Source organism: Arachis duranensis, chromosome 6, assembly GCF_000817695.3.
Source record: "Arachis duranensis cultivar V14167 chromosome 6, aradu.V14167.gnm2.J7QH, whole genome shotgun sequence".
NCBI classification, from domain to species: domain Eukaryota; kingdom Viridiplantae; phylum Streptophyta; class Magnoliopsida; order Fabales; family Fabaceae; genus Arachis; species Arachis duranensis.
This window is the reverse complement of record NC_029777.3, coordinates 95,321,349-95,338,087: the sequence shown is the minus strand read 5'-3', so window position 1 is coordinate 95,338,087 and position 16,739 is coordinate 95,321,349.

The following is a 16,739-nucleotide window of genomic DNA, read 5'->3' as shown; positions in this document are numbered from 1 at the left end:
GGAAGGCTGCTAGAAATGTGAATACGGACAAGAAGAAGGCTAATTTAAGGAAGTATGCGGGAAAAAGAAAGAAACATGTTTAGCCCAACTTTAGTCCTAGTGGAAGGGGTAATGTTAGATTTGGTTTAGGGGTCAATATAGGTGGACAACATACTGGGCTTAGTGGTTCTAAGGCCCAACCTGGTTCTAGACAAGATAAAAGTGGGTCAAGTCACACTAAGGATTTTGAGCCCATTATAGAAGAAGTTGATTTTGAAGAAGAGAAGGAGTATGTTTATGAGAGTGAAGCATTTGTGTCCCCTATTTCATCAGATGATGAAGGAAGTAATAAACATCAATGGCCATAGCACAAAATTGGTTATGACTATGGAGAAGTGTACTTTGAGTTGGGTATGTAGTTCGACACAATGGCCGAGTTCAAGGACGAACCAAAAAGAATTAGGGAGACGTGTGCTGATGAAGGATGTCTGTGGTTAATCTATACCTCATACAATTCTAGAGATTGTTGCTATCAGATCAAAACTTTTGTAGATAACCATACATGTGGGAGGGATTTTGTTTCTAATATGGCCGACTATAAGTGGGTTGCAAGCAAGTTGGTTAAGATTTTGGAAACTCGGCCGGACTTGACACCAAAAGAGGCTAAGGTGCACATGGTTGACGAGTATAATGTGCAACTGCATGACAAGATAGTCGCAAGAGGCTTGAAGGCTGCAAGAGAACAAGTAATTGGAAAGGAAGGAGAACAATACGATAAACTACAAGACTACTTAAGTTAGCTGTTAAGGAGCAACCCAGGTTCCACTGCAATGATGTGGAAAATACCTCAACCAACCAGAGAGTCTGCCACTATTTGATAGGCTTTACATCTCGCTTGAGGCTTGTATGCTTGGGTTCAAGGCTGGTTGCAGGCGGTTGATTGACTTTGACGGATGCTTTCTGAAAGGAAATTATGGTGGACAGCTCCTATCCGCAATAGCACAAGACGAAAACAATCATTTTTTGTTATATCTTATGCAATGTGTGGCAGCTCACAGGTAATTCATGTATACTATTCTATCATTAGTTATATCAAGTTTATCTGCTCTATCATTATGGTATTTGATTTATTAAAATTGTATGTAGGACTTCCATGCAAGCATGCAGTTGCTGCAATTTTTAGATTGAAAAATATCGGATACACATTAGAAGATTTTGTCGATAAGTCACTGATAATGGTTGCTGTTCGAGCAGCATACTCCTATGTGATCCAACCAATAAACAGTGAGGAATATTGAATCCCCACAGATTGTCAAGGAATCCTCCCTCCCCCAATCGTACGTTCAGCTGGCCGGCCAAAACTTAGGAGGATGAAAGCTCCTATCGAAATGGTGATTGGCAATAAAGTTAGGAGATCCACCAAGTAACTTGTAGTAAGTGTGGAGAGAAAGGTCATTATCACAAGATTTGTAAAGGTGCACCTAAAGATCCAAATTGGCAATCAAAGACTAAAAAGACAAAGAAGGATAGCAAGACTCAATCAAAAATTTTTGTAGGAGCAGCAACAAACAAGCTAGGACAACAACATGATCCAATGGTTGCATTTGTTATTTTGTGTATTCTATTTTTTTAATTATGTTAATTCTGTTAGGTCTGTTATGTGTTGTTGATTGCAAATTGCTGAATCTATATATTATATTTGCATCATCATTTCTAGGTAAAGGCAAACAAATAAGAAAAAGATGCCAAAAGTGAAAGCCTCGCCCAATGTAGATTTTGGTGAAGAGATTGATTTATCTTAATCTGCACTTCCTAATGATGGACCTGTGAGTATAAGATTGTATTTGGTGACTTTAGTATTGCTCATTTTTTGGGCTGAAATGGTTCTTCTATCTTGTACAGGCTACATAGCAAATTCCCGAATCTTCTGTTGGGTTTCGAATGAAGCAAACCATTGTGAGGCCGCTAATACTACCCACTCAAAACCATTTAGAGCCACTTGGACCAACTATCTCAGGGGCATCCGGCAGCTTGTTTACCTTCATGCCAACACCTGGTTTTAGGACTCTAACTAACACTTGAGGAGATTCATTAATAGATTAAAAGCACCAAGTCATGTATTTTGTTAGTTTATAAGTGAAGAGTCATATGTATCTTATGAACTCAATTAATTATCTTTTGGTTCCTTAATATTGCAAATGAATTCGCTGGTATATAAGTTAGACAACTAGCAATTTAGGGACATATTATTTTACTATTGCACAGCACGAACAGTCATACTTTGGTGCTAAGTTTATTATAATAGATTATGGAACTATTTTAGATTGTGTTTATAGCTCCATCTTTATTATCATATAGCACATATGAAAATCATATTGTACAGACTTTTTTTAATTTGATGAAACATATATTTAACTTACGATTATTGTATTGATAAACCACTATTTTATGGTTTATCTTATACTCAATCGAGTGGTTTTTATCAAATCTTTGCACACTTATCCATACAATTTGCATAATTTTATAATTCCTTCCCAATTTGGTTCTATGGTTGAAAACTTGCTTCCTAAACCTTTAAATTATATCTTTTTAATCTCCTTTTATACCATTCGATGTCGTGATCCGTGCGTTAAATGTTTTAAGACTATATAGGGCAGGAATGGCTTAGAGGATGGAGAGGAAGCTTGCATAAATGGAAGGAGCACAAGAATTAAAGGAGATAACCAGCGAGGAGCGACACGTGCGCGTACCTGACGCGTGCGCGTGATTTGGAGATTTGCACGGCGACACGTGTGCATACCTAACGAGTACGCGTGACACGCGAAGAAGACCATCGACGCGTATGCGTGACTGATGCGTACGCGTGACATGCGCCATGTGCAGAAAACGCTGGGGGCGATTTCGGGTCGAGTTTCGACCCAGTTTTCGGCCCAGAAACACAGACTAGAGCCAGGGGATAGCAGAGACATTCACACATTCGCACATTCATAGTTTAGTTTTAGTTTTTTGAATCTTGGAGAGAAAATCACTACTTTCTCTAGGGTTCTTCACATTCATAGATTTCTAGTTTTATGCTTTTGATTTGGATATTGAGAAGAGTTACCACCTCCGTTGAAGTTTCCATTATTCTAGTTTGTTTCCTTATTCCTTTACTCTTTTAATTACCCATTTACCTTGTTCAGATACGTATGTTTATGGTTTTAGGATTTATTAATGTAAAGAACTATTTTTACCTTTAATCAATTTTCAGTTGTTATCCAATTTATCATGTCTTCTCTTTATTCCCCTTATATGCCTATGAACGTAGTATTCATGTCAATGAAGTAGACTTTTAACTTGGTTTTGGGGTTGATTAATATTGGAGACCCTTGAGTTGGGAAAACTCAAGAGTTAAATAGTAACTGGAAGTTGTTGGCTAGCTCTCTAGTTGCTAACGCTAATCCTTCCCAAAGGAGAGGATTAGGACTTGTGAATAGAAGTTGGCTCAATTACTTGACTTTCCTTCATTCGTTGATGGTTAACTAAGTAGAAGCAACAACCTATTATTATTTATCTTGGGAAATCCAACAAGGATAGAACTTCCAATTAATCTTTCCCAAGCCAAGGCCTTTATTCCAATTACATAAATCTTTTGTTAATTTATAATTATTTGTGTGCCTATTTTCCAAACTCCAAATTTCTGAGAAAATTTCTGATCAATAATTTGCATTCTCTTAGCAACTCGTTGGGAGACGACCTGGAATTTCTACTCCAGTATTTATTTCTAAATTTTATGACAACCCTCTTAAATTGATATGCGGAATTTTTATTGATCAAGAACTGTACTTGCAACGCTGATTTCTGAATTAAATTCTTAATCGGTAATTTTTCGTACGTCATGTATACCCAAATTTTTATATCTTCATCCATCAAAATATGTGATTACACATTTGTAACATATTCTAATTTCTTTCAATATAATATCATCTCAGATTAAAGTGATTAACATAAAACATAATATTATACAGATTTAGTTACATCTTAAAAGCATTACAACGCAACATAATTATCACAAAATGTCACAGCTAAGATTATGACAATTACGTAGGACATGTCCTAAAGACTACAGCAATTATGATACTAATTATACCCAAAATTATAAGCCTAAAACATCTGAAGTAATATCTACCACCTTGAGATTCAATTTCATTTTGATTTTTCAAATTCAATTTTATCTCTAACTCCTTCATTCTATGTTCTACCTCCTTCAATCTTCTTTTCATTAAAATAGCATTCGTAGAAATAATGTTCTCATCAATATTTTCGTGAACTAATACATCTAACCACTTGAAATACTTGCAATGTGGGATGGGTACCTGAAAATAAAAAATTTTTATTGTAAAAAAAAATCAAAATTACATAAATTTTTCAAATTTAAGAAATATACAAAAAAAATCAATATTTACATTGTAATTAGGGCATCCCAAGAAAAACCTATCCGGATTAAGTTATGTGCAAGATTGGAAGAGAATTGCATAGGACCCACAGTGACATTTTGGAGACATGAATTTCTTCATTCTTGGCTGCCTAACTCTTCCAGAAGGAAAGGTGCAGCACTTACTCTTTTCGCCAACACTATAACCACACAGGTTGCGACTCCTAGTTTTCGAAGAATAATCTTCATGGCTCATGGTGGTAGACAGTTAGGATTTTACACAAGAAGGAAGGAGAAAGAGGTGTTTAGGGTTGATCATGTTCTGTGAAGTGCAGATAAAACACAAAATTATATTTTCAAAAAATTGTCAGAGACCAAGTTGGGTGATTCATTAATATGCCAATCTAAGTTGGCACTTAACGTACACATCATCATCTTAACTTGCCACATATTCACGTTCTGTTAACCCAAAAAATAGATGATTGACGTAAGGGCTAATTTGTCTCACGGAAAAAATTTTCAGGGACGGAAAGTGGTTTTTTTTCTAGGGACCTCATTGTCTTTTAGAAAAAATGTCAGGGACCGAATTGGATATTCACTCTAAATATATTGATGCATATACGGTTGATTTTGTGTTTGTGGAGCTTGTACTTGTAGCAACCAAGACGATTCGATTCCCATCTTATATTTGTAGCAATCTATTGACCAACGACAAACCTTTAATTAAAGTTTATGTGATATATAAACTCTTGATAGAAATGACGTTCGTGGTGTCATAACGATGGTAACCAATGCATAGCCCTTGAACGGGGACTAAAATGTGTATTGTGTGCATAGATTAGTTTATTTTGAATATGATAGAATAGCTTTAGCTTATAATTAGATATTCGTGAAAAGAGATATTATTTTCTTTCCGAATAATTACTTTATATGATATAAGATTTCTCTCTTTGAGAACTAATTTCTAAATGGCTTGCTTATGTGATTTTGAGATCCTGGCTCTAGTTTTCCCTTCTTTAATCGTGTAGCTGATTTGATTTGACTTGATTTGGTGCATCTTTTCAAATCCATGAGGCCTACATGAGATGCCATCCGTGCTTTCATGTTTGTGTTTCTTTTATAATATTTTAAAACCCTTTAAATTAAAGATTAAGGTTTAATGCTGAGATATTTTAGGTACAAACTACAAAATTGTGTTTGACAGATGAAATATAAACAAAAATTATGTGTCGAAAAATATTGAATTGGTGTATTTGGTGTCTATCCTGACAAAAAAAATATAGAGTCATAATTTATTTTATTTTTTTATTATTCTTATTAATTTTTTATAATTATAACTTTATTATTATATTTTTTTCCAAATTTTTTAAATAAAAAGATGAGAATAAATTGGACTTTCATAATTTGTTTTAGTTTATTACCAAACAAAATACAAAAATACTAATTTTTGTGTTTCTGTCTTTTGTATTTTGTTTTTAGTGTCTTGTTTTGTCCTATTCTTAGAATCAAATACAGCGACTGAGATATAGAGATTGAGAGATAGAGATTAAATTAAGTCTCTGTATTGTATTTGATGTAAAATAATATACTAAATTAAATCATGTTTCAGTATTATATTCGACTTAAGATAAATATCAAAATTGAGAGATAAATTTAAAAAGTTAAATGAGTATTTTGTTTTAAAAAAATTGAAATTTTAGTTTTTATTTTTAAAAATTTAGTATCTTGTGTCCCACGCCCACTTTATAAAAATACTGAGAAACGGGTAAAAATTTTATATTCCGAAACTGAAATTTCAATCACCAAAATAATATTCGATCCTAATTTCTGAATTTCAATCCTAAAAAACAAACGCAACCTAAAAAATACTTAAGTATAAAGTGAAAATTTATTTACTTCAAAACTAGGTCTTGTATACTTGTTCCACTCTGTAATATTTTGTTCTTTGAATTGTATTAATTTAATGGTTAAATAGTTGTGAATAGTAACAATGATTTATTTTCACTCATAACATATTTGTATTTTAAAAATTAAACTATTATCTATCAAAAAAAAGTAAGAAGTGTATCATATCTTTTTAAATATTATAAACATTATTATACAACCTATGTAATTAAATGTTTTTTTTAACTTAATTTCCATATTTGATGAAATTTATTTTTTATAATATTCAATTGATTGGTTATTTTTATTAAATTTTTAAAATTTTAATTTTAATTTGTTTAATTTTTTATCTTTTAAGATTATTTTTGTTAGTACTTAAATCTTTAATTTGCTCTTTATTTGAAGAGTAAACTATCAAAATAATATTTTAAAGTTTACATCGCTAACAAAAATAATTTCAAAAGATGTTAAGAACAAATAAGTCTCCAAAAAATTTAAAAATACAACAAAAATAACTAAATATTAAATATATATCATAAAAAAGATTTTAGAGGTCATATTTTAAATTTAATACACTTTTGCAATCATTAGAGAAATAACATCTTTTCATCCTCAAAAATTTATAATTTTATGTCAAATAAATTGTTTTAAAAAATTTTTTCATTCTGAATGACAAGTTTTTTTTGGAAAATAAATAGAAAAATTTACATTAAATTTTGTTCTGAATTTTTTTTTTTGTACATTTTTTAAATATTTATTCAAACATTAGCAAAAAAATTAAGATTAAATAAATAAGCTATTTGCTAAATACAAAAAAAATTTTCACATATAAAAATTATAATATTTATTAGTTGTTTTTGTTACTTTTTTTAATTATTCTTTGTCGATGATATTTTTTAAAGATTTTTTTTGTTCTCGCCTGAATCTTAATCTTTCGAGTAACAAATTGATGGCCAACTCTTATTTGAATGTGTAGTAGTTAATCCTATAAGTTGACTAACTAGATAGCTGTATCTTGAAATTTCTCATAAAGAAAGATGACTTTTCATTCCGCCATAATAACATGTGAAACATGAAAACAAGAAAGCGAAAGGATGAGTAATTTTGCTTAGTAAATGTAGTATTAAGGTTAGACATGAAAACCACCGTGGTGTAAAAGTGCGATGAAAATTATGAATCAGCTTCTGAAAATGATTTTACGTTGATTCTTATCTTGCCCTGTATACTATCTAAAGTGTTGCAAACTTGCAATGCATTTTTCTGATGATAGTGATACAAGAATTTGTGCTGTCATGACTCATGAGCGTGGATGATGAATATCTCCTTTATTTATCAGACACCCGTAGCAATACCATTCCACGTTTTGGTTAAATGAAAGCGATGCCATTTAATATGATCACGTGTATTTTATCTCGATAATACTGGCAAAACAATAAATTAAAATGATCTTATTCTTAATTATATATTTTTTATATTTAATATTACTTAATTATATTTTAATAATTATTAAAAAATATAAAATAAAATACACTATTTTAAATTGAATCAACTCATATTATATCTTTTGTCTTCTAACAGATTGGGTTCTAATAATAAGATTTTATGTTCTTTTTTATAATAAAAAATAGATAAGTTAACATAACATAATATCTAATTTTCAACATATCGTTTAATGTCAAATGAAAGGGGGTTCTCTTTTATTATCCGAATGCACTAGAAATAGTAGATTTGGAAAGGGAAGAAAAGGAAATCCATTGTTTCTGTTTATTACAAGTGAAAGAGTCAATACTACAATGACAGTCGATTTCAATTTTCAACTAACACTATAACATGGTGTTAAATAAACTTATTATAAAAAAAGTCCACTAAAAATGAGTTTTTGTCGAGTTTGAATTTCAGATTTTTTTTTCAATTGAGTTGATATTATTATTTTTAAGAATTTTAAATATTTTTTTCTTGTGTTAAACGTCGGTTGCAATGTTGGTAATATTGCCTTTTAAAATTTTCTCATATTATAATTATAATAACCTTCTTTAATTTAAAATTTGGTGATGATATAACAAATATAGGTTGTATTTTTTAAAAGAGTAATGCTACGTATCTAAGTTTTTTTTGTTAACTAAGTTCAACTAAATTGATCTAACATAACAATAATTAGTTATAACTAATATTATTCTAAGTCTTATTATTTAACTTTATTAGACTTAGTTCATAAAAGTATTTGGATGTGAAGCATTATTTCTCCATTATGTAGGAGGTAATAATTTAATTAATCAATCAAAAATATATGCCAGATCTCCTTAACTAGAATTTTTTTAAATAAATAAAATAAATATTTTAATTATCGAAATATGCATGTTGAAGTGTTTTTACTAAAAGGTATCACATCTCTTATATCATTTATAGTGTAAACAAGATAAGGTCAAAAAGAAATGCAGCCTATATTTCGTTTACACGTGTTAACTTATTTCGTTTACACTATAAATGATATAAGAGGGTAATTATGACGTTTACACTATAAACGAGATACGTTAAGACAAATTTTCAGCGGCTTTAAAAGAATGTATAACCCTTCGTATTCTCCACAAATATTTCACTACTTCTTTGTTACGTATTCCTTCTGAAAATACAGCAAAATGTCTAGTAGTAGTGGTCTCTTGGTTGTAAGTATTTATCCGAATTGTCGTATGATAAATAGTGATAATTGGATGACATTTGAGTGTGAGAATCCCATTCTATTGCGTACCCGACCATTAAGTTCATTGGCGAAACTGAAGAGTCTGATATTGGGTAGCATCGGTGGTAGTGGGAGAAAAGAGATCGAAAGGGTGGGGTTTTATAGGTTGCTAGCACCGATGGAAAATAGAGTTTTTTGGTTTCATCTATTTTGGTTTCATGGCGATGAGCATGTGCGCTAGATGTTCAACATCCATGGAAAAATTATAACGGAGCAAGTGATAGAACTTTCTGTAGAAGTTGGCGACGTTGGTGGCGGTGGATCTGGATCATCAGACAAAGTCCAAGATGACCCACCTCAGCACCACCACCGATTCATGTTGCCAGTCCAGTGGTAGACATGGAGGTCGACAGTGAGGACTCCGACAAGGAATATGTTGCAGATAGCAACGAAGAGCAGTGCCTCCGAGGATGATGATGAGGAAGAGTTTGTACCGAAAACTCCAGCTGAGGCATCACATAGGTATCTTCTGCCTCTCCCGCGTCCAATTCCGACCTTGTCATCTGTACCCAGTCACTATAATTCATTGGATCTGGACGCGATGCAAGAAAAGAACCCATTTTTCAACACGGGTGAGGAAGATCACAACTTGGATGGTGAGGTGAAGTTTAGGATTGGCCACAGATTTAAAAGCAGAGATGCAGTAATGGAGGGTGTTAAGAATTACAACATTCGCAAAAGTGCTAAATATCGAGTAGTAGAGTCGGATTGATTAAAGTACCATGTGCGTTGCTGGCAACATGCAGTAGACTATTCTTGGAGTTTCCGTGTTGCTCTCCGACAGAATCTCGAATACTGGTAAGTTAAAGATTCATTGTCTTCTATATTGTCAGTTGTAGTTGTTATGCTTGTTGAACCTGTTTATTACTGTTGTTCTATAGGTGGTGCGTAGGGTGGGAGGAGCGCATACGTGTTTAGTACCCATAATGTCACAAGACCACCGACAGTTGAACAGTAGTCTCATTTGCGATGTCATCTTCCTGTTGATACAATCAAACTTGTCCGTTAGCATCTCAATCCTAGAAGGTGCAGTTATTCCTATGGCATCCTACAGCACCTCCACGCTCTCTAACACTCCTCTCTCGCCTGGTGGGCTTCCTGGTGTCTGGCCGAACCTCGCTCCCTGGCCTGCCTACGACGGTCAGGGATGTCCTAGGAAAGGTTTAGGACGTCCCTTGGCTGGATGGCAGAAGCTGCACGTCTCCCGATAAATCCACCAGTCTGGGATCATTTAGGACGTCCTGTCTTGACAAGTGTCTGACACGGCATGCCACTCTATACCAATCCCAGTACTTCCGCGTCAGCCGATAGTCGATGCAGAGCTGAATGGATATACGGTTTCTCTTCTCAAACCGAGCACTCCACTGGTCGTACAACTCACGAAGTTTGGTCGACCACCAGATGTCCTCGCCCTGGCTATTTTAAGGTATACCTAACATTCAAGCCTAACATTATATCCTAGCATTTAAAGCCATGCATCCTAAACTTAGTTAATAACCTTAATTACTAACTAAATCAATAACATCCATTTTACCGTATACCTAACATCATCTCCTAACATTTAAACCATTCCTAACCATATATTCATTCGCCTAATATATACTGCATACTACCTACATAAAAGTATCCTAACTGTGGTAACACATCTATGATTTAACATATCCATATCCATATAACATGAAACAACACCAACCTCAAAGTCGGCTACCCCTGTAATGTGCCAAGTCGCGTTTAGTATATTAATGTCTCCATTGTGATTATCAGGGTGCGCCATATTCTTCAAGTAACTCAGAAATAGATTAAAAATGAGTAAATGTGAGAGAAAATACAAAAATAAAAAAAAGTCAAAAGGTTTGAAGAGGCTATAAACGAGATACATATATATAGACCTTCGCTTCTCTTATATCATTTACAGTGTAAATGAAATACGTATTAACTTATCTCGTTTATATTGTGAACGAGATAAAAGATGTGATATTTTTTCAATAAAAACGCTCTAAAATGCATATTTCGATAATTAAAATATTTATTTTATTTATTTAAAAAAATCCCCTTAACTAAATATACTTTTTTAATTAATCAACTGATCCAATTCCAACAACCTTTGGCTCTACCCGAAATTGATGTCTATCTAGATTGATTCTGTACAAAATGCGATCAATCTGCTGGAGCTGAATTATTAGTAATAAAGTTAGTGCAGCCTCCTGTTGATAAAGCTGCGCTGTATGTTCCAACAATATCTTAATTAGTATTGCCAACAAGTTTAGCTACTATTAATTCGAAAGTTATTCTTTAACAACAACAATAACAATAATGAAACTTCATATGCTAATTAAGTGATGAGATTAACCATATAAAAATTAAACAATGCTATTATACTCTAGGATGTTTTATGTCTTCAGTAAATTCATTATACATGCATGAATTTCTTTTTTATCTCTTTTAGTTTTAATGCTTACCATAAAACACTTCCAAAATTTGGTTTTTCATTTTTTTTTCTTGTTTCCTTAACAATAAGTATCTTAAAAATACTATATATAGCTTATGTAGTTATCTAATAACTGCATTTGTTTGTCATATGCTTACCTGCTCCTTGGGAATATAAAAGAGTTGCTTATCTTCGGAGATCTCGTTTAGCATTTCATGCTTGAACGTTTTCTAAGTCAAGTTGTTGAAACATGACCGGTATTCTCTGTGTTCTTTTGCAAGAAGTAGTGGACCAGCAACCACACCATGCAAGGTGGGCCTGTTCCCATTGGGTCTAGTAGCCCACATATTTATTACTATAGATTTTCACCAATACAACGGGGTTTGTGTTCCTTAACCATTTCTTTCTAGTTCGATACTCACTGGAGGATGGAAATGGAGCTTGCTTGCTTGGGAGAGTCACCCACTTTGCCTCTACAGTACCCGAAGGATTAGTTATTGGGTTTCCGGGCTGATGGATATCCTGGTATAAACAAAAAAAAATATTAAGATTATTATTAGTAAAAGTTTTGAGATATATTTTTTAATAAATATAAAATAAATACATTGAAAACAAAATTATTTTTGTATTTTTAATACTTTTTTAATTTATATTCTTAAGCGCACAAATTAGCTAAATTCATTACTATATTAGAATATAAACTTTGTAAGACTGAATATATATGATAACTAGTGTACAAAATCGAGTATATAATAAAAAAAATTAGAAGATAATAGAAAATCAGCTTAAAATTATCTTATTTTGAATTAAGTTCTTTTACTTTGCATTTCTTAATTACTCTCAAAATAATTAGGTAATTTTAGATGTAATAAATATATAATTATAAATATTATTAAGTTAAATAAAATCATTTTAAATTATTGTATCTATAGTATTACCGTATATAATAAAGATGTGTTGATTATCTAGGTGAAAAAATTTTGAGGCTAAAATTAGGGTTTCAGTTGTAGGATACTCCTCCTAAAAAAATAGTTAGAATTTTAGTTGAGTGTATGATATAAACAAATTAAATATTTCTTTACCTCGATTAGTTTGTAGTTGGTTTTTCTTTTTTTAAGTTTTGGTCCCGATTCAATACTAAACAGAAATAAAATAGGTTAGTTTGATATATACGGTGTAAAGTTGAGTAATTCTAATACAATCCTAAAATTACTTTTATATGACTATATTATGTGTACATTTAAATTTTTTATTAAAATTAGTTATTAGTATAAAATATATATTAAAATATAAATACATATTAAATTTAAATTAAACTATACATATATTTATATATAAATATATTAGTGACTGATTTTAATATCTAATTTTAGTGTATAAATAATATTTTTTATTTTTATAAGGCAAAGAATCAGCTTGGATTTTGTAGAAGTATCAAACAAGATAGATTTAGATTTTATTAGGAAATTTTTTTCTACCCCTTTTTTCAAGATTACTCCGTATCCAGGTTACATATGACGAAAGAAGAGTAGTAGCAGCAGTGATCTATATTTTTGCTTCTTTTAGTGGAGATATTTATATTGATGATATATTTCTTTTCAATATCTTCATAGAGGTGGCCTTGTGTGCCATTTTGGTGAGTATATGATATATGTGTAATATACAAGAGCATGCATATAGGATGTCTTAATATACTGCATTTAGAATACTTTGCTTATTAACTCACTGTTTCGGCATCTGATCTTTTTTTACCTTTTTTTTCTTTTTTCGATACGTATAGTTTACCTTTAAAAAAATGAAATGAAACTGATTAAACTTTAAGGAGGAGAAGATGAGAATTGTAAAATATTCGTGGGACCTATCTCAAGAACAACATGTGATAATTAGACAAGATCTTATTGGTGTGGTGTGTTGGCGTTATAGATTAAGTTGCTTAAGAGATGAAACTCAGATCTGGCGTAGGCTTGACACCAGTATTCAAATTCGCAGGTATCCGTCCCGTCCCAAATCGGTGCGAATAATTACCCTAGAATTGAGCAGCGATAAGTTAGAATATAATAATTTAAAATTCATGAGTAAAAGTGAAGTAAGTAATATTTAAATTGAACAGAAGGGCGAGGTCGGATAGGACAAAAATTCACTCCTATATCCGACCCATTATTCGATCCATTGCTATTCTAATTCGGCACAAACTTGTAAAAGATGGATATTTTTTACATAAAATTGTGAAAAAATTGATTATTTTATAATAAAAAAATTTTAAAAAAAATTGTACAATTTACATTTCTTTTAAGAACTTAATTAAATATACTTTATTGCTTTGATATCACATTAAAGTTGAGTAATACTGATTATTCTAACCTAACCCTCCTAACCCTAAAAGTATATCAAGAGATCTATTAATAAGCACGTACTTATAAAACCTATTGTTATCCCTTTTAAGAAAAATCTGTTGGCATGACGACAAAAAAGACTATGCTTCTACAGAGGATTGGGTCACTTTAGTACATTCTCTAATAATTCTAAAAAAAAAATTAAAAAATCATCGTAATTTATTATTTTTGACTATTCCTTTTAACTATTAATTCAAATTTTTTAATCTAATAATTTAACGATATATTTTAATTTATATTTTTAAATATTAATAACTAATTAATAGCTAAAATAATAAATTTCGATAACTCTCTAACTTTTTTATTATGACATTCTGATTGCTTGGTACATGATGGCCCAACCAAAAATTATGCAACGTGACATTATGATTTCGTGTCAATGAAATGGCATCTTCTTTTTAAGCAAAATCCGGGGAGAGTTGGAACAAGCGATTTGCCACTTTTGGAGGGCTTAGGAGTAAGGACAAAAACAAGTCATAGCAATTTTTGCTGTTAACTATTTAAGACAAGCACTAGGGTCCTTAGAGTTATGGGCCACTCAAGGGTTGCAGGTGAAGACCCTTATCAATATTATGGATAGAAAATACAACTGAGACTTAGTTCATATGCTAATTTATGTGTTTTTTAATATGTTGCATTGGAGTTCAAATTTTAGTGAATATATCAAGTATTAGAAAAGAACTTTTTAAATATTGTGTGGATGAGTGTGTAATATGAGTGTTATAATACTTAAAATTGAAATTTATTCAATCTATTTAACAAACAAAAAAAATATCATAGATAGATAATAATCATGTGCAAATGAGATTTGATACAAACGATAAATTTATTGACCTCTTTAACGTTGTATTCGGATTCGAAACATGAGTTTAATCTATATAGTAAAATATAAAAACTCATATAGTTATGTAGGTGAGTTTGTGATGTAATATTTAATATTAAAAATTATTTAATTCATCTCATAAAAAAAATAATGACCATGTGAATTCTATGTGATTTTGTGAAAAAAAAATATAAATCCATATTTGAGTCATTACTTATTTGTAATTTGGTTAACTCAAATCCCATCTATATGATATATTTAATAACTATGAATTTAAATTTTCATAAATGAAAAATAAATTATTTTACACAATTTTTTTATTAATTTTTTTAATTTTTAATGAATATTAAAGTAATTACATAAACAATACTTTTTTTTCGAATTGACTTGATAATACATAATTAGATGTTTATATAAAATATTTTTATATCCAAAATTTAGTGAAATGTTTAAATTCATAAACTATTTAATAAGTTCAAGGTTATTTTAATCAATTTTTGAATGAGATTAATTATCAAAGTGTGCCTTCATTTGTTATAGTGCCAATATACATAACAACTTACAATCAAATGAGCATGTCGTATTAGTTGAACAAGCATAAAATAGTATAATTTCATATTCGTCGTTGTCACTGATTCGGTCTTTGTACGCCACGGTGTAAATTAAACTGCTTTCTCCCTCAGGTTAACATGTTTTGTTTCTACTACCTTTGCTAATCTAGATTAGTGATAATGAGATGAGTTACAATTTTGTTAGCTACGAATCTGTCATCACTTTTATTTTATTTTTTATTTAGATTTATAGATTCAAATGTTTAAATATATGAATTTTTTATTTTTTGAAATATGAATTTTTGGATTTCTTTTTTAGTAAGTTTTGATGTTTTTTCTATTATTAGGTTTTGAGTGTTCATTTGGATATTTTAGAAATTTTTTTCAAATGCATTAGGTTTAAGAATTTTAACTTTATATTTAACCTCACATAAATGATTTGATGGATTTTCAATCTCGGCAAATGCAGGTGAAGACGAGAGAATGTGGTTTTTTAAAGTGTTACACGGTGGAACCAAATGGGAGGATTAGTGGTTTGATTTTAACATGGAAAGAGAGTGGATGCAAAAAGTTTGAAAGCTGAGAAGTTCTTTATAGCAGCGAGGATTAATGATATTTATTTGAAAGAGAGCTGGTTGTTCTTTGGTGTGTACTTCAATCATAATGATTAGATCTAACATCAATAATTTTAAAAATTTTCAGCGTTGATCACACAATGGAAAAATTGTTGGGGATTTCAACGCTATTACTAATCCATTTAAAAAGAAGGAAAGAGAAGAAAAGTTCCAATGGTAGAATTTAATGGTTTCATTGAAAAAATTTTATTGATTGATTTGGGTATGATTCGCAAGAAATTCACATAGAGTAATTGGAAAATAGAAGAAGATTTAATTCAGGACAGACTAGATAAGTGTTTAGCGATTGAAGACTGGTCACAATTGTACCCTAATTCGATAGTCCTTCACCTTTTAGAGACAAGCTCAAATCATGCCTCGTTGCTCATGGATTCCTCTCCTCAGACAGAGAAATCAAAATACAGATTTAAATTCCAGGATAAATGGTGCGATTGGAGGAAGTTAGACGTTTAATTGAAAAGATTTGAAAGACTAGTATAGATGGTTCGACAATGTACGCAGTGGCTCAGAAGATCAAGCTTTGCTGTCATAAGCTGGTAAAATGGTAGTAGTCCAGCAATTTTAACTCTAAAAGGACCATTGATCAGTTATCCATGACAACTGAAGAGCTCGAACAAAGTGGGATAGATACAGGGAGATATTGAAATGATGGAACTAGAACAGAAATTTGAGGAAGCAATGCTAAATGAAAAAAGATACTAGAAAGAAAAATCCAAGATCAAGTGGCTTAAGAAAGGTGCTAGAAATACCACCTTCTTCCATAGAAAATTCAAAAACAGAACCAGGAGGAACAATATATGGAGATTGATTGATCCAATTGGCAATGTAGCTTTCACGCATCAAGGTATAGCACTAATTGCAGAGGTTAGGCCAACAACCATTATCTGCTAGTTAA